This window comes from Balaenoptera ricei, chromosome 2 (genome assembly GCF_028023285.1).
Source record: "Balaenoptera ricei isolate mBalRic1 chromosome 2, mBalRic1.hap2, whole genome shotgun sequence".
NCBI lineage: Eukaryota > Metazoa > Chordata > Mammalia > Artiodactyla > Balaenopteridae > Balaenoptera > Balaenoptera ricei.
The window spans coordinates 73,289,931-73,312,984 of NC_082640.1; the positions used below are offsets into that span (position 1 = coordinate 73,289,931).

The following is a 23,054-nucleotide window of genomic DNA, read 5'->3' on the forward strand; positions in this document are numbered from 1 at the left end:
TCTTAGTTGCGGCACACAAGATCTTCGTTGCCACATGCGGGATCTTTGTTGCAGCATGCGGGCTCTTTTCGTTGCGGCATGTGGGATCTAGTTCCCTGACCAGGGATCAAACCCGGGCCCCCTGCATTGGGAGTGCAGAGTCTTAGCCCCTGGACCACCAGGGAAGTCCCAGAAGTAAAGGTTTTAAAAGGTGATGAAAACTTTTTCTTGGGCTTAAACAGCCATTACTATATGCAGATTTTGGCTTTAAACTTTGCCAAATGGAGGTAGGTATGTAGGTTATTTGAAAGTATAATACAAAGCATATAGCAGAAAAAGCAGCCTTTGGTTTGCTGCAGAAATGGTGTTCCTTCCCATCCCAAATCCAAAGACAATTATAAATTTCCTCTGTTTATCATTTTGCGAATTGGGAGAGCCTGCGACTAGGAGGCCATTAGTCCAGAACACTGCAATAGGTATGTTAAGCTCACTAGTGGTCAAGGAAAGGTTAAGACCAGAGTGGGAGCTGTGACCAGGAAGCCCATGCATTTAGAAGATGCTCCTCAGGTCAGGCAGAACTGTTGGTGTTACACCCACAGTTCCTGCCACCCCTGCCAGCCGTTAGTACCTGCATCCCTGTGCCTGAGGATTCTTTGGTGCCAGAGACTGTTCTGCCCATGAGTGCAGCAGTCAGGAGGTACTGGAGAATTAATTGCTGCCCACCCCCCCAAAAAAAGAAAGATTAGGTATATGCCCCAACTGCCTTGCCCCTTGGGTGGGATAACCGTCTCCCAGAGTTTCCCGGGGGTTAAGCCCCAGATGAACCCAGTGGCAACTTACATGATCACATATCCTTCCTCCCCCTACATCACCTCTCCACTGGTATTTCCTGGGACCATCTCCCAGACAAACCACCCGTGCTGCAATCCTTGTCTCAGATACCATTTCTGGGGAAATCCCAACTAGACATCAGGTCACTGGGAGGGTGACACTGAGGTCATTGATTGGTAGTCAGGGTGCTAACAAAAGACAGGGCCACCATAGGGCTTGCAAAGCTACAGAGGAAGTAGCTGAAGAGTCCCACATAAAAAACAGCTGAGCACGGGGAAGGCTCACGGTGGAGGTGGGACGTGGGAGGAAGAAGGGGTGACCTTGTTTGGATGCCTACTCTGGTCCTGATCCTGTGTTTGGTGTTAGACATACATTACCTCTATCAATCCGTATAGCCGCACTATAAAGCAGGAAGATGTCACCTCTGTTTTACAGGTTAGGAAACCATGATTGAAGGAAGTTAAGTAACTTGTTGACAATCTGTGACTGTCAAGTGGCATGGAGAAGGGATTTGAACTCAGGCCTTTCTGGTGGCAAAGTCTGTGCTCTATTCCCAAGAGCTCACCTAATAGCCCACACATAATGAGTAATTATCAGCGACCAGCGTGATCTCTACAAAGAAGAGCCAGTGGTGCCTCAGGTCAGGCCAGGCTTCCCAGGGTGGAAGGAAGGAACTTAGGGAAGTTGAGGTCAGCCATACTGGTTCTCAGCAGATCCAGAAATTTGGTCTATGCCTCTAACAGTGGTCTGGCCCAGGGGAACTGAATGAAAACAACTAAACTCTCCAGAGACTCATGTATGATCCAGGTATTAAGCTGTTGACCAGGGGGCTTCCCTGGTGGCGCAGTGGTTGAGAATCTGCCTGCCAATGCAGGGGACACGGGTTCGAGCCCTGGTCTGGGAGGATCCCACATGCCGCGGAGCGGCTGGGCCCGTGAGCCACAATTACTGAGCCTGCGCGTCTGGAGCCTGTGCTCCGCAACAAGAGAGGCCGCGACGGTGAGAGGCCCGCGCACCGCGATGAGGAGTGGCCCCCACTTGCCGCAACTAGAGAAAGCCCTCACACAGAAACGAAGACCCAAAACAGCCATAAATAAATAAATAAATAAACTGTTGACCAGATACTCATATTACCTACTGTATTAGTTTCCTACGGCTGCTGTAACAAATTTCCACAAACTTAGTGGCTTCAAACAACACAGATTTGGACCTAGAGATTATCTTACTAAATGAAGTAAGCCAGACAGAGAAAGACAAATATTACTGTCTTATACGTGGAATCTAAAAAAAAAAAGTGATACAAATGAACTTATATACAGAACAGAAATAGACCCACAGACATAGAAAACAAACTTACAGTTACCAAAGGGGAAAGGGTGGGGGGAGGGATAAATTAGGAATTTGGGATTAACATATACACACTACTGTATATAAATAGATAACCAACAAGGACCTGCTGTATAGCACAGGCAACTATACTCAATATTTTGTAATAACCTATAAGGCAAAAGAATCTGAAGAAAAAGACATATATGTATAACTGAATCACTTTGCTGTACACCTGAAACTAACACAGCATTGTAAATTAACTATACTTCAATAAAAAGAAAATAAAAACAACAACAAAACCCCCCATAGATTTATTATCTTGCAGTTCTGGAGTTCAGAAGCCTGAAGTCAGTTTCACTGGTCTAAAATCAAGGTGAGGGTATGCGTGCATTCCTTCTGGAGGCTCTAGAGGAGAATGTTTCCTTGACTTTTCCACCTTCTAGAGACGTCCCTCATTCTTTGCCTTTCATCTATTTTCAAAGCCAGCAGCATTGCATCTTCCCATCTCTCTCTGACCCTGTGCTCCTGCCTCCCCCTTGAGATTACATTTGGTTTATCTAGATAATCCAGCATAATCTCCCCATCTCAAAATCCTTATTAATCACATCTGCAAAGTCCCTTTTGCCACATAAGGTAACATACTGACAAGTTCCAGGGATTTAAACATGAACATCTGTGGGGGCCATTATTCAACCTACCACAGTGGGCCAGTTTTTCTCTCCACTATAGCAGGAAGGCTCCACGTTAAGCCTAGTCTATGATCAGGGGCTGTTTGGGGAACCTGAGACAAAGCCTCGTGGTGTGGATGGTCTCCACGGTCAGAGTCATCAGTCAACCATGAGCTAGCTGGGCACCACTCCTCCATCCAAAAAACAGGGAGTGGGAACTTCTGGTACTCAGGCCTCCCTTCTCATAGATGCCATGCACTTTCATCAGGTAGACCACACGCTGATGGTCGGTTACTGATCTCTACTTATAGATTTCGCTGGCTCCCAACTCCCCGACTGGGCCCGTCTACAAATCATTTTTGACGGTTGCTTGATGGCACCTGTCTCACCCTGGGTCCCCATTAATTGTACCCATTAACGTGGTCTGACAGACCATGTTACCAACCAGTCTCCAGAGCCAGCGTTTAACCCAGGTATGCCCAGGGCCTCACTGCTCCCTGCCCTCTCTCCCTATCTCTCTGACTTGACCATATACTCCAGACCCCAAAATCCTCTCTGCCCTTCCTCTGTGGTTTTGACAAGCTGTTAGGATTTCTTTTCTCCCTGGATTCTGTGCACAGATAATCTCATCCATTATGTGTTGATTTTTATGAGTAACCCTGTCTTGAAGTTTTGAGAATAATTTACTTTACCTTCAAACGTACTGACCTTTTTAAAAAACAACAACTCCAATTCATAGTTGTATGTGTTCTCCACTCAGTGTCTACCTCTCTGAAATTCATCCAAAGAATGTTCCATGAGAACCTCTTTATGTGCCAGGCACTGGGTTAAGGGTCCCGGGATACGATAGTGAGCAGTTGTGCCCCTCCTCTCACGGAGCCTAGAGACCAGTAGGGAAGATGGAGCTTAATCAAATAATCACACTCATGAATATGTAATTTTAAATGGAGGTAATTATTCTTAAGAAGCATGGTTAATGAAAACTTAAAGAGACCTGCCCAAGACAGGGCGGTTTCATGGGAAACTTCCCTAGGAAATGCCATTTGAACTGTGATCATTGGGTGAGTGGAGCGGAAAGGTTGGGGGAAGCGGGGAGGTTAATGCAGCTGCGGGCAGAGAGGGATGGACCGGGGAGAAGGGTCAAGATGAGGCAGAGGCAGGCAGGGGCCAAGGGAAGGGTTTTGAGTTTTAGCCTAATAAGAGCAAAAGGTTTTTAGCAAGGGGAGGGTGACACAGTCAGGCTGGGGTGCTGCCATTGTTCTGGTTAGCGCATGGAGAATGGAGATTTTGTGGGGAGGAGAGGGCAGAACTGGAGCAGAGAGAGCAGTGAGGAGGCTCTCAGGGTAACAGGGGCCAGACATGAAGGTGACTTGGCTAGCGTGGTGGCAGTGGAGGAGAGAAGGGGCTGGTTCCTTGGAGGTAAAACCCATCAGGGCATGGTGAATGTTTAACAGGGGCGGCAAAAGAGTGGAAGATTTCAGTGATGAAACCAAGCTTAGAGGCTTACATAAACTCCTATTAACTGAATTCGTGTTTACATTCAATTGCAATCAAACACTTTTAAAAAGACCGAAATGCTCGCTCTGGTGTATTTTATGACAGGCCTAACGAGAACAGCTGCATTCAGTGTGAGAGGGTTGCCCATCCTTATGAACCCCAGAAATGACCACAGTGGTGGCTTCTGGAAGAAGATGACCTACCCAAGTTCAGGTCCTTGGGAGGACAACATGGTTGACGATTTTACCATCAGAATCCCTCTAACAGGCTTCGTAGTAGGGGGAGAGGCTGTCTCTAAAACCAAACCACCAGCCAGAGTGGGCTGACCTTAGACTGAGAGACTTACAGTAAATGAGAGGATTCTGGGAATTCAACCCCAAGAATGTTGGCCTCCTTCCCCACTTGTGACTGTCTTTTGAACTTTAGGGTTTGGCAGTCATTCAAACCAAATAACTCTGGGGTGCAAAAGCAACGGAGTCCAAAACAATCTCTGGCTCATTGTTTCAGCTTAGATGTCTTTATTGGGCAGGTCTCTGAATCCTTGCCCTTTTCTCTTCTCAGTTACAACAGATTCTCTGGTCTAATGAGAATCTGCATGAACATATTTTTCTCGATATGCTTTTCTATAACAAGGCATTTGGTTGCTTCACTGGGACAGAATTTCTAAGATTTCAAACTTGAGTCTCTGGTCCTAAGTATCCTGGTGGCACCACTTGGATGTTCCTAATTAAAATCACTTGTTAAAGTGAGTGGGCTCTTTTGGAACATCCTGTCAGATTCTGCTACTCAAGGGTCAGAGACCTGGCCTCCCAGCTCAGCAGAGGGGCAGTGAGGAGAGAAGTGTGTATCCTGGGACGATCCCTGAAGGCTCCCAAGCAGGAAGCATGGCCAGTGAACTCCGAACTGGGCCATTACATTCAATGACACATTACGAAAGGGGAAGGAATGAGGAAAACAAATGAATGCTTAATAACGATTGCATCCAACGCACATCTAACTCCGAAATCTCATAGTTGAGATCTATGTACACCTGAGCCCTGACCGTCATCAAACCCCTACTTCATTATTAACATCTGTGATTCTCAACCTGCCCTTTACATCATGGAGGTAGAGGTGTGGGAGATGAGGGTTTCAACAAACAAATGTCTTTGGTAATGATCTCAATCATTGCCGCATGATAGGTGAGTCACCCAGCTCACTCCGTTTGTACCTTACCTGATCCTATAAGGCAAGCTATGGCCACTTCAGTTCTGTTCTGTCATCTGTTCTACCTGTCCAGCACATTCTTCCCCCCAACAAGGCACTCACCTGTGTTTCCTGTTGGAACCCAGTCCCTATTCCCTGTCAACGACCTGCTTGGTCAGTGCCTACACCTCCCACTGGGGATTGTGAGCAGCTACTTAGATCCTCATAGGCAATCTATGAAGTAGGAACTAATGTGTTCCCCATTTTACACTTGGAGAAATTAATGCCCAGAAAGGTTAAGTGCTCCGTATAAGACCACCCAGCTCTGGATTTTACTGCTTTTGATTCCATCATCCAAAGAGTCCATTATTCTAATTTCAGCTGTTAAAAGAGCAAAAATTATTACCCACTTACTTGGATGGTGAGGATTAAAGAGATACAGATGCAAATTTAGTGAGACTAGTATAAATAAGACGAGTCATTGGGAGCCACTGAATAAATTGTGGGTATATTACCCCCAAGTGTTTTGTATTAATTCTGGCTGCTATGACAACATACTGTAGTGACTTAAACAATAGAAATTTATTTACTCACAGTTTTGGAAGTTGGAAGTCTGAGATCACGGTGCCAGCAAGGTCGGGTTCAGGTGAGACCCTCTTCTTGGCTAGATCACACGGTGGACCTCATGTTTCTCTTATAACTATACCAATCCTATAGTATCAGGGCCCCACCCTATGACCTCAGGTAACCTTAATTAACTCCTAATGGGTTCTATCTCCAAATACAGTCACATTAGGGATTAGAGCTTCACTTTAGAAATTTGGGGGGGACACAAGTCAGTCTATAACATGTTTCTAGAGAAATCACTAAATCTTGAAAAGAACACAAGTGTCATCTTTTTATTTGCACATTCCTTCCCAATAAATCATTTCTCTGCTCAGTCTCCTTTCCTGAGGTAGGGAGGAGGGAGGGGCACCTTTTACCCTCAGGCTCCAGGAAAGCTTATGCAAACAGACTTTAATTGTTCCTTTCAAAGGTTTTTCCTGCCCTTAGGTTGGTTATTCACACAAATGTCTCAGGGATTCGCAGAGAAAGCTCCCCCAATTCTAAGAATCTGGCTCTACCTTGGATTCAACACTCATGTTGAATCCGGCCAATCTTTCCATCTTAAGGAAAGGGAAACACTAACGGGGGAGCTTTTCTTATCCCCAGAGCCATTTTACACTCGAAGTAAAGAGGATGCTGGAAAACAATCCCAAGTGCAGGCCTGAAGGCTCATCCCAGTGACCGCAATGGCCTCCAGAAGCATACTCCACTGTGTGAGTTCAAAGGGTTAGCTTCTCTCAGGAGAGATCAGAACTTCCCAGCTTTGGCCTAAGAGGCTTTTCTTATCAAGTTGTTAGAAGTTGTTAGAATCTGGGCTCGCTGAGAAAAAAATCTTAAGAGGCCCTTAATCTAATACTTTCTAGAAGCTTAAAGTGCAGCTATGTCAGCAGGGCCCTCCTGTGAAAGGAAAGTTAGAACATTTTAGATCGTCAGGGACTTGAGTCACAGTTAGGTCAATCACAGTTAGGAATTTTCTAGAACGAGCTGGGCAGTTTCTCAGAGATCTGCACCATCAGGATGGGGTGAAGGGTGAGAACCTGTAGCAAGGAAGCCCCGTGGTCCGTCCACTTCAGGGCATCCACTTTGGCTTCAGTTGGCAGACCAGAGGGTAAATCTCATCTCTGTTGCTCACCACTCTGTTACCAAGCTACCCTGTCTGACCCTCATTTTCCTCAGCACAACCCTGAGTGGGAGTGCTTCCTTAAATTTTTTTGAGGGGCCTCCTTAATTTTGGACCCTAGGTGCCTCACTCCCCTCACCCTCGTTCTGCTCTGGATACTAATATCTGAATCACAGGGATTTGTGAAGATGAAATTACATGTGTGCAAAGTGCCTGGCACAGGTGTGCATTCACTAAATGTTATGTTTTCTTCCTTGTCCTCCTTCTTAAAATATCATTTTAGGAGGGACCATCCCCTTACCTATCACCTTACATCTGAATAATGATAACCAACATTTATTTAGCTCTTAGGTGCTGAGCATTGCGTTAACAATAATGATCATCTATTGTGTTTTTTCTATATGTCAGGTGCTTTACGTGCATTATTCTCAATAATACACTCAATAAGCTTATGAGGTAGAGGTTATTATCACCTCCAGTTTACAGATGAGGAATCTGAAGTGAGAGATTAAATAATTTGTTTAAGGTCTATCGCTAGTGAAGGATAGAACTTTGGCTCCGGGACCAGGCCCAAGAACAAAATTAGAGACTAAGACTGTTCTTGAAAGGGGAGAGAGAAGAATGAAAGAGTGAAATGCTTTCTTAACCTTCTTTGGCAAAAACAGTTGCACCTTTACCTCCCAAGTGAATCCCTGTATTATGCTGTGGGATAGGTAGACATACTCTTATTTTACAGAGGAGCTCAGAGGGGTGAAATTTCTAGTGTAGGGGCACCTAAAATTTCTCAGCAGGTGGCTACGTGTCCATGTGTGTTTTCCACTGATGACAATGGCATTTTCAGGTCTGTGAGTTCATGAATATTGTACCAGTCTCAACCACAGTCAAGTGCTGATTTTCTGCTCATACTTATCTTTCTTGGGTCAGGAATTCTTCATGGTGGCATAGATTCAGGTATGTATTATTCTGGATTTGTGGCTCTGTATGTATTTAATATGTTTTGTTTTTACAGCTGTGTAACAGTTATAAGCATAAGCAGTTTATACATAATTCCATGTTAGTATATATTTAAGTAGCATTCAAATAAAATTAATTTTAGTTAAGTCTAGAGGGCTACAAGATATTTCCCTTTAAATGTTCAAAACCACAAACCCCAAATAATTAAGAATGACATTATTTAAAGATGTTTTGCTAAACAAGTGATTTGCCACTAGTAACGTGATAATGATGCTGATGGTGAAACTTGAGGTTGCCAAAGGATAATTTTGAAAGAAGTTAAAATTGTGACTCATGCAAATATAAAATGAATGTGTGTCAAAGATTTTACTGAATTCATCAATTAATGAGGGAAACAGGAAGATATAAAGACCGGTGTAGAAAGTGTTTGAGAAATTACGTACTTCTCAGTAATTTAGTAAAGGAATATTAGGATACAATTGCTGGGTTACATTCAAAACTGGTTAATGTCCTATAAGGCAATAGATTAAAACCTTTGGAGTTACCTTTTCTACTGAGCAAAAATAATTTCTACTAGGCAAAAATCTATAAGCTAACAAATAATTTCTCTAAGTCTGGGAACTTTAATAAACAATGACTCAAATTAAGTACTTACCCTAGTTCAGTGGTTCTAAATTTGGTCCATGAGACCCCTCAGTAATCCTGGAGAAGCTTTCAGGGGTTCTGCGTTCAAAAATATTTTCTTCTTCTTCTCTTCTTCTTTCTCCTCCTCCTCCTCCTCCTTCTTCTTCTTCTTCATCATCATCATCATCATCATCATAATACTAAGACATTATCTTTTTCACTGGGTTAACACTTGTATTGATGGTGCAAAAGAAATGGTGGGTAGAACTGCTGTCACTTTCACACAAATCAAGGCAGTGGCACCAAATAGAACTAGTAGCCCCTGTATTCTTCATCACCATGCACTCATGGGGAAAAAAAAAAAAAGCTTGTTTCACTTAAGAATGTCCTTGATGAAGCTGTAAAAATTACTTCCATTAAATCTTGACCGTTGAGTATAAATCTTTTTAATATTCGGTGTGATAAAATGGAAAATATACATGAGACATTCAAAATGCATCATGAACTCCTGAATTTTAATGTAACCAAATTTTGAAAAGTTCATCAATGTGGTTCTAGATTCTACCTTGCAATTGATATTTAAGAAACTACCATTTGTCAAATTTTAGTGCAATATCCAAGAAGAACACCCATAGTTATCTGAAACGTCTATTAAAATACTCTTCCTTTTTTCCAACAACGTGTATGTGTGAGGTCACATTTTCTTCAAATGTGTCAATGTCCGGGAGGGGGAAATTTCCGCCCCCGCCCCTCTTGATTTTTGTGGCTGGACTAATAATAAAGTCGACACAAATTAAGAGGAACTTCCCTGGTGGTGCAGTGATTAAGAATCCACCTGCCAATGCAGCGGACATGGGTTCGCGCCCTGGTCCGGGAAGATCCCACATACCGCAGAGCAACTAAGCCCGTGCGCCACAACTACTGAGCCTGCGCTCTAGAGCCCGCCAGACACAACTACTGAGCCCAAGTGCCACAACTACTGAAGCCCGCGCGCCTAGAGCCCGTGCTCCGCAACAAGAGAAGCCACCGCAATGAGAAGCCCGCGCACCGCAATGAAGAGTAGCCCCTGCTCGCCGCAACTAGAGAAAGCCCGTGTGCAGCAGTGAAGACCCAACGTGGCCATAAATAAGTAAATAAATTTATTTTTAAAAAAAAGATTAAGAGGAGAAAAAGAAACAAATTTTAATTCATGCGCACAGAGGTCTCATAAAATGGGAACAAAGAGGTGGTCAAAGCAGGCAGCTTTTATACTTTTTAGACAAAGAGACAATATATTTGTGAGGAATTGACAGGACAAAGAAACTTAGCTTTTGGGTGCTCAATTAGTAAAGAATCTCAACAGAATTTGGGCTTGGGGTAGTAAATTAAAGAAACAACAAGGTTTGTTTATACAGGCTTCTCAGCCCCAATTCCCTGTCTGGTGATGAGGGTGTCCTTCTACCTCCAGATGAAGGGAATACACCTTTCACAGGAGAGATTTATTTCCTGCTTTCAGGGAAGCAGAAAAGAGTGTCCCTCTTGCACTGGCCATTTCCTAATTCAAAATAATCAATATGCCATTGTGGCATAATTTGGGGCGGCCCGCCCTGATCCCAACATAAACCAAAACAATATATCAAAATGGGTTGAATACATAAGCAGACACAAGAATTTAGCTTTTATTTAGCCAGACATCAAATGGATTTGCAAAAGTGTAAAATAATGCTACTCTTCTCACTAAAGTTTTGTTTTGCAAAATATATTTTCATTAAAAATGTTAGCTATGTTAATATATAATGGGTTTATTATTGTCATTTAAAAATGAATTAGTAAATAAATGTCTCAGTTTTAGTTTCTTATACATAAATATTGATAGATACAACCCACACAAACAAAAGCTCCTTGGGATTCTCGATAATTTTAAAGATGTAAATAGATCCTGAAACCAAAAAGATCATCTTTGGGCGGGCTGTCATCCCTGTATGACACCTTTGTTGTATATCTTTTCTTGACAGGGTTCTTCTGTATTTGGCATGCCTATACCCCAGGGGCTGGGTGATAACTCTGTGTACCCACCAGTTTTCTGGTTGAATGACTGGGTGAGTGATCGTCATACAGTGTTTTGTGATGTCCTTTGGTCTCTGCTTGTTTACATATTAAATCTATATCTATTCTTTTTTCCTCTAGTTCTGACAATTCAAATAGCATTACTTGGTCCCAATCCTATCTAAACACAGTGCCCATGTAGAAGCTGAAACTGTGTTATGGTACTCAGTGGCTATACAGATGACCCAGAATCTGCAAACATTAATCTTATTTCAAATAGGCATCAAGTGAAAAGATAAAATGTGGAAGTACTTACAGAGCACTCACGGATGCCTGAGGGTGAGTCTGCAGGTCCCAGGTGGAGAAGCCCGACAGCGGCCCAGGGTCACTGGAAATCCTGCTGTTCTTACCACCTATTGTGTGGTTACTGAGTAGCTTCTTAAGAGCGGTACCTAAATACCGTCTTAAGAGTTATTCTTCTTATTTCTGTGTTTCGGGGGCTCAGTCTGAAATGTCTTCTTCTCAGCTTCCTTCATCACTGAAAAACCAAAGACCTAAGTCCAGGTCCACCATTAGTTCTTCCTCCCAAAGTCTCCATCAGGCCCTTCGTAAGCCTTGTCTCCCTCTCACAGACGCCTCCTTGCTCTGCGTGCAGAGGTCCTGAGTCATCTGCCTTCAGCTGTCCCACACTCTGCCTTAACCACCTTGCCGTTAGGTTCTCCAACAGGGCACTGTGTGCTTCTCCCAGGTTCTGGAAACACTCGTGTCTCACAAGACAAATCCAGGCAGCAGATAGTATCTTCATTTAGTACTCTGTCCAAAAACCAAGAAGGTGAGAGAGCAAGTTGGTACCCAACCTCCCTTTTAGAGGATGAGAACAGCCAGACCTGCCCCTGGAACCCACATCACAGCCAGGCCTGTAATGTGTAGTAGAGTGGATAGTCCTGAAATCGTTTACAGGTACTTACCGGAACTCAGCCATTGAGAGTTTCAGGTTTTGTTTTGTTTTTTTTTTCTTTATTATTTTTATTTATTTTTGGCTATGTTGTGTCTTCGTTTCTGTGTGAGGGCTTTCTCTAGTTGCGGCAAGTGGGGGCCACTCTTCATCGCGGTGCACGGGCCTCTCACTATCGCGGCCTCTCTTGTTGCGGAGCACAGGCTCCAGACGCGCAGGCTTAGTCATTGTGGCTCACGGGCCTAGTTGCTCCGCGGCATGTGGGATCTTCCCGGACCAGGGCTCGAACCCGTGTCCCCTGCATTGGCAGGCAGATTCGCAACCACTGCGCCACCAGGGAAGCCCGAGAGTTTCAGTTTTGCTGAACTTTTAAGCCAGCAATACAAATTGCAAATATTCTAGAAGGACTATTAGACTGGCAACATGAAAGTTAATTGGAATCCACTGCTAGCGTCTAGAACTAGTCAGAAGGAAGGTTCAGGCAAACAGAATCTGGTGTGATGCTTTTAGCTGCTGAGACGGAGCCAGGCCTCTTAGCTTTGCTGTTTGGGTCAGTTCCCGAGGGAACTTGAGTGGAAAAAGCTCCCTCTAGTTTTCTCAGTTTTACGTTGCCCATTTGCTAGATGCCTTGCCTGAAAGAAGTGATGTGAAACTTGTGAACCAGAATCTTGGAAATGACTCTGGCAGTCTCAGATGGGAGAGACACTTTCAATTATGAAAGCTTTTTCTCCTAAAAAAAAAAAAAAAAAAAAAAAAAAATCAGATGTCCTTTTCAGTATTTCACATTCTGGTTCAGATACTCAATAAAATGCACAAAAAATGACTTGAGACTTAATTTTGATAATTTCAAAATCAGTAGCAAAATATAAAGGGAAATGCTTTACTATGTAAAAAATTTTTTAATTGTTAAAAATGTTAATGTAAGCAGAGGTTGATTTTAGACATTTGGGGATGCTTAATTGTTCCCCATCCCGGCTTGTCCTTTACATAGCTAACTTTTTTTCTGGTAAGAAGGTAGACTGGGGGCTTCCCTGGTGGTGCAGTGGTTAAGAATCCGCCTGCCAATGTAGGGGACATGGGTTCAAGCCCTGGTCCGGGAAGATCCCACATGCCGCGGAGCAACTAAGCCCGTGTGTGCCACAACTACAGAGCCTCCGCTCTAGAGCCCATGAGCCACAACTACTGAAGCCCGTGAGCCTAGAGCCCATGCTCAGCAATGAGAAGCCCGCGCACCGCAACGAAGAGTAGCCCCCGCTCGCCACAACTAGAGAAAGTCCACGCACAGCAACGAAGACCCAACGCAGCCAAAAATAAATAAATACATAAATTTTAAAAATTTTTTAAAAAGAAAAAAAAAGAGAAGGTAGACTGTGGGACTTTCCTGGTGGTCCAGTGGTTAAGAATCCGCCCCACAATGCAGGGATGTGGGTTCAATCACTTGTTGGGGAACTAAGATCCCATATGCCACGGGGCAACTAAGCCCACGTGCTCTAGATCCTGCGTGTCACAACTATAGAGCCCGTGCGCCGCAACTACTGAGCCCACACACCACAACTAGAGAGAAGCCTGCGGGCCGCAATGAAAGATCCCGCATGCTGCAATGAAGATCCTGCGTGCTGCAACTAAGACCCAATGCAGCCAAATAAATAAATAAATATATATATATATTAAAAAGAAGGTAGATTGTAGAGGGAAAAAATCTTATTTCATCTTAAAAGCAATTGTATGAAGCAGATATTATGGTTGTCTTTGTTTTACAGATAAGACACAGATTCAAAGAAGCAAGGTCTTGCCCCCAGGTTGCATGGCTCAGAAGCATCTCTGCACTCTCTTATTGGAGCCCTTCTACTTCTGCTAAGGGCTTACCCTTCCTGCATTTGAAATTGAGCAAAGGTTGAAATTCTCTTACCCAGGCCACAGAAGGGGTCTGGGGAAGACAGTGGTGAAGATCTTGATGTTGGGGAGAAGCCCTTGGTTTGAAAATGTGTGAACAGCAGGTGGCAGCAGTGTCCTTGGAGTTTGTGGTTGTCCCCTACAGTCCTTGGAAAGCAAGGTCAACAGGCACCAATTAAGGTGCTGATCCTAATGCCTGACCTCTGATCTCTGACCTGCCTCGCACCCCTCATCTACCTCCTGCTGAGCCCGGTGGACTGTCTGATGTCTAGTAGGGTGCTTCCCTTTCTCTCCCTGAGGAACTCAAAGGGGAGATCAGGAAAGATGACCCAAAAGTCATTTACAATGGAAACGCTCCCACTGAGATCATCAATATCATGTACAGTTGTGTGAGCTTGGCATGTTACCCTCTCTGTTCCTTGATATGCTTTTCTGTAAAATGAGGATAATAATGGCCACCTGCCTTGAAGGCTCATTGAGCTGATGGAAGGAACATAATTTACACAGAGCCTTAGGACAGCACAGTGAATACAACACATGCTCCTCATTCATATTATTCTTTATAGAGGGCTGTATCATTGCAGTGGGCTTTCATACATCAACATCTCACTCCATCCTTCCACCATATTTTGAGATGCAGATATCACACATTTAACAGAGAAGGACTCTTAGGTTGAGCCAGAGGAAGTAATATTAGCATGAGATGAGGAAGCCAGATTCCTCGGGGATGTGGGACCACATGCAAGTTACTTAATGCTTTGGAGCCTCAGCTTCTTTTTCTGTAAAATGGTGATAATATTACCTATCTTGGGTGTTGGTTGTGAGGACTAAATAAAACAACATATACGAAGCCCTCTGGTATAGTTCCTCTTATGTAGTTACAATTAAAATCATGAAAAGGATGTCTTAAAACATACAGAAAAGTGTTGCAATAAAATTCACATTTTAAGTCAAGACAAGAAAAATTTAAACATAAAACTTTTTCTCTGCCCTTTGGCTTCCTCTCTCCCCTCTAGTGTGCATTGTGTCTGATGTGTTTGTTAACCAGACTTCCCCAACAGCGGAAATACCTGCTCAACCATAAAGATCAATTTTTCTCCTTCTGGTGCCAGCTATGTAACTCCTTAGAAGATAACATTCCTTTCTCAATCCTGTAAGGGGTCACGATGACCCACCACTCACCTTGTGTGTGCAGACATCTTTGGTGAACTTTATGTACCACATCAGTATATCATCCCTTAATGCAGAACAGACTGGTTAGACTACCTGGGGAGATACTGGGCCACAGCTAATGGAAGTTCTCAGCTTAAATACTTACTTATGATCTTATTAATGTTACCAGCTATATTGCTTGTATTTTGTCTATTTTACAAGATTATTTCTTGCATTATCAAATATGTGACTGAGCCTCAGATAAAATTAATGATGATTAGGTGACTTGAAATGATTGGCCAAATATATAGTTTTATATGATCAAGGATTGTAATGGTGTATCTCTATATGGGAAGAAGCAACAAGAGGGAACCATTTCCTGGACCATAACAGACTTTGGGCTACTGTTCACAGGGCCTGGTCCAGTAATAGCACATTAAGTGGCCTATCAATGAAATCCTCACCTAACCTGGGAATGAGCATTTCTAGCACCGTGGGACAAATTGGTCACCAAATGCCTCCCAAACCTTGGTTGAAATTAAGACCAAAAGGGAAGTGATTGTAAAATAAAGAATGTTGCCCACCATCTAGTTCTACAAGAATCAAGTCATTAGCTACTGCAGTTGCTGACGTACAGTACACCCGAGAAAGGAGTTCAGAGTGAAGATCTGGAATGAGGCACTCTGTACTCTGGGAAATCTGGCAGAACAGGCCTTTAGATAGTTAGATATTTTAAGGAAAAATTTTTTATGACCTGGATTCTTGCATCTTCCCATACTTAGAAAAGTACTACAATCATCAACTAAGCTGTCTGTTTCTTGTGACTAGCAGCAACCTTCTACTGAGATGTGTGCTTGATTGCACATACCCTCTTCCCCAGAATCACTTTACTGACCTCTCCCCTTACCTCTTCAGAGCAGTTTCTCAGAGTAGCTGGCTGTCTCCTGGGCTATAGTCCTCAGCTTGGCTCGAATAAAATTTTCCCTTTCTTTCTTAGATTGACCATTGATTAATTCTTTTTATTGACAAAAGTTATAAGGAAGGCAAGTAAAGTTACTCACGATCCCACCACCCAGAAATAACCCCGTTATTATCATGATGTGTTTTTTCTTCCCCCAGTGTTTGTACATAAAATGGCTGAGATCACATCACATATGTACAAGTAAGCTGTCCCTAATAAAGTGGCAGAGCTGGGCTGACACCCCGGGCAGGCTGGGTCCAGGTCCAGGCCTTCCTACGTAGCCATTTCCCTGCACTGCCCCTATAAAGTTCAAGCGTATATCATTTCAAGAAACTGACAAAAAAATATTTAAATGTTTCAAGTTTGAAAATAAAGCACGTAAAGAAACCAGAGGTAGACAAAATAGTCCTATCGTATAGTTAAAGGCTGGAATTTTGCCTGGAAAAGTAGTATTTCATGTGGAAAAAATGTTAATTTCTACTATGTCTGTGTAGCCAATATTTTAATTGTTAAAACATTACTGTTCAACTAGAGAAAGCCCTCGCACAGAAACGAAGACCCAACACAGCCAAAAAAAAAAAAAAAAAACCCAAAGGAAAGGGAACTCTCCTTTAAAAAAAAAACAAAACATTACTGTTCAAGCTCATAAAATGAGTAAATTTGGTAAAACTAGTAAACTAGTCAGTTAACAAAGTGATTAAATTGACAAATGGAGTGAGTTGATTATGTTGCAGATGGGGTTTTAGGGGGGTGCTGACTTTTGGCAAATTGGCTTGCATTTATTGGAGATGGAGTATTGCTTAATATATATACTTGTTGAGTGAATAAATACATGAATAAATGAATGAGTGAATTTTGCCATAAAAGAAATAATCTTCCCCTCTAAAATTCAACGGCTGTACGTGACGTCTGCATTTTAAGAGCCTTGAGGGTTGCCTGAGACAGAAATTCTGGTTTTGGGATTGCATGTACTCACTGCGTGCATACTCCTACTCCAAATACTCACTCATGGCCTAATGGGCGGCTTAGTGGGAGCCGGCGCTTCCTGTGGGCTCGGAGCTCAAGCCCACACACTGTGAGGTTGGAGTCAGAAGAATGAGGTTCCCATCTCGATCAGCTCATCCATTACTAGCCCCAGAACACTGGCCAGTCAGTTCACTCCCAAACTTTCCTCACCTGTAAAATGGGCATAATTCTGACACCTGCCCCACCTTGTTCCCGGCATCACAGGGTGCAGGGAAGTACTAGATGAATGTTAGTTCATGGCTGCGAAAACGATTAGACTTCAGGGTCTGAAGTGACCCTGGTGTGATGGAGGTAGCCCTGGGAAGGGGCGGGGTCTCCTTGGGGAAGGAGGGCCACTGCTCCCCTTTGCTCTTTGGCTGCTCCTTTCTGATCACTGACACCCATGATAGAGAGACACACAGACCCATTAAGCTGCCTTCCCCAGGTCACCTGCCATGAGGAGCAAACAGCCAGCGCCTCCTCACTGCTACTTCAGGGCTGAGGTCCTCTGCCCAGAACCACTGGTGGTGGGGTGATGGGGGGCCTGGGTTCTCCCATCGTTACCCCTGGGGCTCCTCAGGCTGGCCTCCCCCCTCTCTACCACTCACAGCTCTGCACCCAGCCTGCGAGGCTTCCAGTGGGGTATCTACTGGTCCCACCTTTGTGGCCTCACTGAAAGAAACATGCAGGCAAAGAAGCCTGGCTGCGGAGGGCTGGGGCAGGGAGAGAACACAGCTGGGTGTGATGAGAAAGGGCAATGGCACAACAGGAGCCCGGGAAAAAGACCAAGACAAAAAATGAGGGGGGAGAGAGAAGTCTGGAGAGCACTTTTAATTTCTCCTCCCTTTTCTCAAGTGTCAGAGTAAAATCATTAAGGGGGGAAAAAAGGGGAAGATGGCAATCAGTGTCGGCTTTTAGTGCTTGAGTGGGTGACAGTACATTCCAGCTGCCACCAGGGCACCTACCACCGCTAAGCGATGCTACACGTCAGCCAGTGCAGGCCAGAGGCCCCCCAGTGGCTCCTTGCCTCATACCCAGGTCTCCTGACATGTGTAGGCTCCCTGCCACCAGCCAAGTAGTAATTTATCACCTGCTCATTCTGGGTCACTTTCTCCTCCATGAGTTACTTTAGCCCTAGTGGAGACTTAATATAACAGTTCACTGCACTTGTAAGGTGCTTCTTCCTTCTAGAGAGCTTTACGCTCCCTATATCTAAAAGCTCATCTATCTGGATAAAGAAGAGGTGATACACACACACACACACACACACACACACACACACACACACAGAGGAATACTACTCAGCCATAAAAAAGAATGAAATGTTGCCATGTGCAGCAACATAGATGGACTTGGAGGGCATTATGCTCAGTGTCAGACAAAGAAAGACAAATACTGTATGATATCACTTATATGTGGAATCTAAAAAATACAATAAACGAATGAATATGACAGAAAAGAAGCAGATTCACAGATACAGATAACAAGCTACTGGTTACCAGTGTGGAGGAGGGGCATTAAAGGGATCGGGGAGTGAGAGGTACAAACTACTGGGTGTTAAGACAGGCTACAAGGATGTATTGTACAACATGGGGAATATGGCCAATATTTTGTAAATGGAGGGTAACCTTTCAAAATTGTATAAAAAATAAAAAATTTTAAAAATGATTAAAAAATGCATAACACATTGTATATAAAAGATAAAAAATAAAAATGCAATAAAAGCTTATACATCTGACTAGCCCTTCAGGGTTGAAAGGACTTGTGTACAGATGGACTCTGAATTGGAAGGCTCTGAGTTCACCTGATGCAGTTATTATCTGACATCAGCTGAGGCTCCCATCTCACTCCTCATAGATCTGGTTCAACTTGGCCTACACCCCAATTCCAGGGCCTATGACCAGGGCTGGTTTCAGACCGTAACAAGCCCCAGGGCCTTTTAATTATGGAGTCCACATTCCACATCATATCAAACACATTAGCGTATACCCACATTTCACATGAAATATAACATTTTTTGCTGTGGAAGAAATCAAAAGGGTTTTCTTAATTTTGCTTTTGAAATTATTTAGCTACCAGTTATTCACTGACTATATGACTGACTATGATTTGTGGGCTGTCATCACACACACACACAGGAAATTTTACAGAGTGAGAGAATCAAACCGTAGCTTTCTTTTCAAATGTAAATAATTTATAAACACTAAATTGAAAAATGAATGAAGGTGACATAATTTTATGTCTTATGGATGCTTCATTAAAATGTATTACTTTCAATTTTATACTTTCTGTGTTTTAGATCCATTAATTTTTTTTCTCATCTCACATGTTTTCACAGGCTTTTGAAAAAGCTGGTCTGCAAGAGGCCCTGTGCCAGCGGGGCCTGCTGGCCAGACGGCCCTGATTGCTGTTGCTAAAAGCTCTTCCCAAGACTCTGACCCGTCCCTCACCTCACTTCTGGCATCTTCTGATTCTTTGCTCTTGCGTATCTGCTCATGTTTCGGTTTCAGCTGGTATCAAAACTGGTCACAGAGCTCAGCTCCTTTGTTGTTTCCTACAAAATATCCAACCACACTGAACATTTCATGAAGTGGGAGATGTGACAAATTCTGAGGGCCGTGGAGAGAGGTCACTCAAGTCCCTCGCAGCTTCCTGCCATCTGGTCGGCGCTACCCTTTCCGCCCCGTGCCCACCCTCTCTCACCCCACATCCTCCAAGCTGCCTGTGCCAGCAGTGTGGCCACCCTGCCCAGGGCTGCTCTCCAGGGAGCCTAGGTCACACTGTCCCCTTCCCTTGTCTGCCTGCTTCTCTCTCAAACAGCAGACTTGCCAGGAATGCCTGCACTCTCCAGGTCCCTTGAATTTTCTGTCTCCTTTCACAAGCATTATCTGGTGCATCCATCCCCTGAGAGCACCTGGGCAGGAGCCCCTGCTGGCCACTTCCGGGATGGGGACCCCCATCTCTCAGGTCAAGGCTTTTGCTTGTCTTTTTCACCATTAGAAAGTAATTAGATCAATCTGAGCTCTGGCTTCATTGAAACTTTACTCCCGCTCATGGTCCTGCCTCTGGGTCCTCTGACCTTCAACACACCCCTGAAACAACATATCCCTGTCTCCACAGGACAACTGAGGAGTCAGGTGGCAAAGTCCCAACTGAGACCAAGGCCTCTCAACTCCCAGTCCTGGACTTTCTCAGGGTCTCTTTCCCTTCGACTGCCTTTTATTACTCGGCTTTCTTCCGGGAAGAAATGCAGTGTACCGTCAATTTCCTTCAGCAAATACAGACTCTTTGCTTGTTTGAGCAAACAGGGCCACGGAGGTGGGATGGAGCAGAGGGTGAAGGGGTGGGCAGCAGGGCCGACTTCTCTGTTAAATCATGAGAGGTGCAGTGCCCAGGGCACATGACACTTCAGGAGGCCCATGAATGTGTTTTAATTTCTTTTAAAATCAGCAGAAAAAAAAGAATTTTTAGGTTGAAGAAAATGTTTTAATATATAATATTAATATATTTGTCTTCATACCAATGCAGACATAAAATAAAATTTAAACATTTTTTATGGAGGAAGGAGTCCATAAAAGTCAGAGTACCCAGGGTCCACAGCAGTTATAATGTGGTACTGGTGGGCAGGGGTCTCCTCACTGAACTTTACAAGTGAAGTCCCTTTAAAGGGGATGGTTGTGTTACTCGGGGGATGGAAAATTGGCACCTCCTGAGCTATGAGTGACTGTCACTTCCACCAGGTGAACCAGATGAACTAATTAAAAAGGCTGATTCTGTCATCTGGGTCAACATGGATTGGGTCCAACTGCCCAATCCTCTTGTAAAGCCATGGCCCACACTGTGGGGGAAGGCGGCTCAGCTTTCTCTGCCTGGGGGACATCTGTCTTCTCCCTTGGAGCCTTGCCTGGCCCGTCCTCAAACCAGCCACTCCCACTGGGCCCCTCCTCTCCTCCCTGAAGCTCATTAGCATTCTCAGCAGAAAAGTAGCAGAAAATGGTAAAAAAAAAAGAACTTGAACTTTGCACGTGCCAGTCCTGTGTTCCAATCCCAGCTCTACCACTTCCCAGCTCTGTGTGCTTTCTGAGCCTCAATTTTGTTTTCATTTAAAAAGGGGATAATATTACCTGTTCATATAGTTATTGCAAGCGTTGAATAAGAGAACCTGTGCAAAGTCCAAGGAACCGGTGGGAGCTTATGGTTGGCAGTCTGAGAGCAGAGTCTAGGGCACGTGTCTTGAAGCTGTATTTTTATACTTTCTGTAATATAAAGAAATACTGATAGCTGCATCAAAGATGGTGCTTCCTCTGTCTGGCATATAGTAGTTCCTCTCACTCCTTTTTAATGACTTAGTCCCATCCATTAATAATCTGCCTTCATGGTTCTACCTGCCACCCACCTCCAAGCTAGGATGGTGGTATGTCCCAACTCCATGGGCACAGAAACTCCTGCACTCGGGACCCTACGGAACCTTGCCCTGTATCTCTTCATCTGGCTATTCATTCAAATCTTTTTTATTTTATTTTTTTGCCGTGCCACGCCATGCGGCTTGTGGGATCTTAGTTCCCCCACCAGGGATCGAACCCAGGACCCCCGGTTGTGAAAGCTCCGAGTCCTAACCACTGGACCACCAGGGAATTCCCTCATATCTTTATTATATCCTTTATAGTAAACTGGTAAACATAAGTAAATATTTTCCTGAGTTCTGTGAACCATTCTAGCAAATTGTTTAACCCAAGGAGGGGGTCAAGGAACTTCGATTTATAGCCAGTGGATAGTCAGAAGTAGGGGTGACAGCCTGGGACTTGGGCTTGGCACCTGGAGTGGGAACAGTCTTGTGGGACGGAGCCCTTAACCTGTGGGATCTAATGCTAACTCTAAGTACATAGTGCAGAACTGAACTGAATGGTAGGACACCCAGCTGGTGTCAGAGAATTGCTTGATGTGTGGAAAACCCATACATCTGGTGACAGAAGTGTTGTGTGGTATTTCTGGGATTTTACGATTCTTGGCAAAGGCAAAGTCTCTTCACCTCAGGAAAAGATTGGGGATTCTTGGTTTAAAGGTATTTCTTGACATATACCACATTACACTACGAAAACGGGAGATGGAAAAATTCACCGGGGGAGGCAGAGTGAAAGCCTGTAGCCTTCCATTATTAACTCTCCTCCATCCTGAAGGTGGACTTAACTTTCAAATTGCTCACCTGCAATCCGGAGGCTGGCTAGAAGGCTCCCATCCTGCCAGTGGCCTGTGAATTCTCATGCGGCAGTAAGGTGAGAAGGGAAAATGGAGCTCCAAGACTCACACTGCTGAGAGCAACAGAATATCTCCGGCAAATCCAGGAACACCCAGAATTCCAGAGAGCCAGGGGAAGTCACAACTTTCAGGCTGGGATCAGACTTCATCAGCTTTCCCGACTGGGAGGTGATGTCACACTTGAAAATCTCTGTGCTGCCAACTCAGCCTAAGTTCACATTCCTTCAAGCCGACCAGCTGCAAAACCAAAAGTTTGTGGAGAGAGTCCATGTGGGGATATGGGGGCCAGAAGGACAACCTCACACTTACTGCTAACCGTGAGGGTGGTGTGGGGGACAAGGGGAGAAATACCACTTCTGGAATTCCTATCCTTGCCTGTTGCTGCCCACCCCTACTCCTTGCAGTATGGAAACCATTTAGCTGCAGACAGATGATTTCCCAGGCATATTGTTGGGAGTACCTGGAATAAATCACTTCCTCCTCCAGCCCTGAGATAACTGTCCCTCTCTTGTAGGAGCATAATTCAAGCAGTCTGCCTCCACGGAGCCGAGACTGAGATTAAGCATGGAGTGCACCAGCGCCGACGGCCTGAGCCCCAAGAATTATGAGCAGTGAAAAGACAAGATAAAGAGGAGGTGCCTCTGCGGTAACACAGTGCCTGCTTCAAACAAACCTGACTCCAGAACTCAGAGAGAGAATATTAACATCTCTCTACACCTAAATAATTATTTTAAGTAGAAATATAAAAAATATTTAAACCATGATTTCATTCATAAGATTTCTACTTACACATAACTTTCTGGGAATCTAGGTAGCTTCTAAAATGAGTGTTGCTTCCTCATTAAAATTAGGTTATATGTAGTGATTTTGTAAAAAATACTGGAACAAGCCAATAGGATAAGTGCTGGAGTACAAACAGCCTCTTCTGAGAGTAGGGAGTCAACAAACTTTTTCTGTAAAGGAGCCAAATAGTAAATATTTTAGACTTTGTGGACCCTAAGTTTCTGTCATAGC

At 44.1% G+C, this 23,054-nt stretch overlaps 1 long non-coding RNA gene across 2 annotated transcripts in view; it reads right to left on the bottom strand.

Moving 5' to 3' along the window:
• Positions 1-22,273, bottom strand: part of LOC132360436 (uncharacterized) — a 40,573-nt gene extending 18,300 nt beyond the window's left edge. Inside the window, exons 1-8 of one of the 2 annotated variants that reach the window (XR_009501099.1) lie at positions 21,988-22,273; positions 20,909-21,040; positions 19,235-19,338; positions 16,786-16,955; positions 11,135-11,631; positions 8,825-9,137; positions 6,084-6,992; positions 3,516-3,687 (exon numbers count right to left, since the gene is read on the bottom strand). This is a non-coding gene — a long non-coding RNA (uncharacterized LOC132360436). The remainder of the gene's footprint in view (positions 1-3,515; positions 3,688-6,083; positions 6,993-8,824; positions 9,138-11,134; positions 11,632-16,785; positions 16,956-19,234; positions 19,339-20,908; positions 21,041-21,987) is intronic. The other variant, XR_009501100.1, reaches the window with a different exon arrangement.
• Positions 22,274-23,054: the final 781 nt, after the last annotated feature.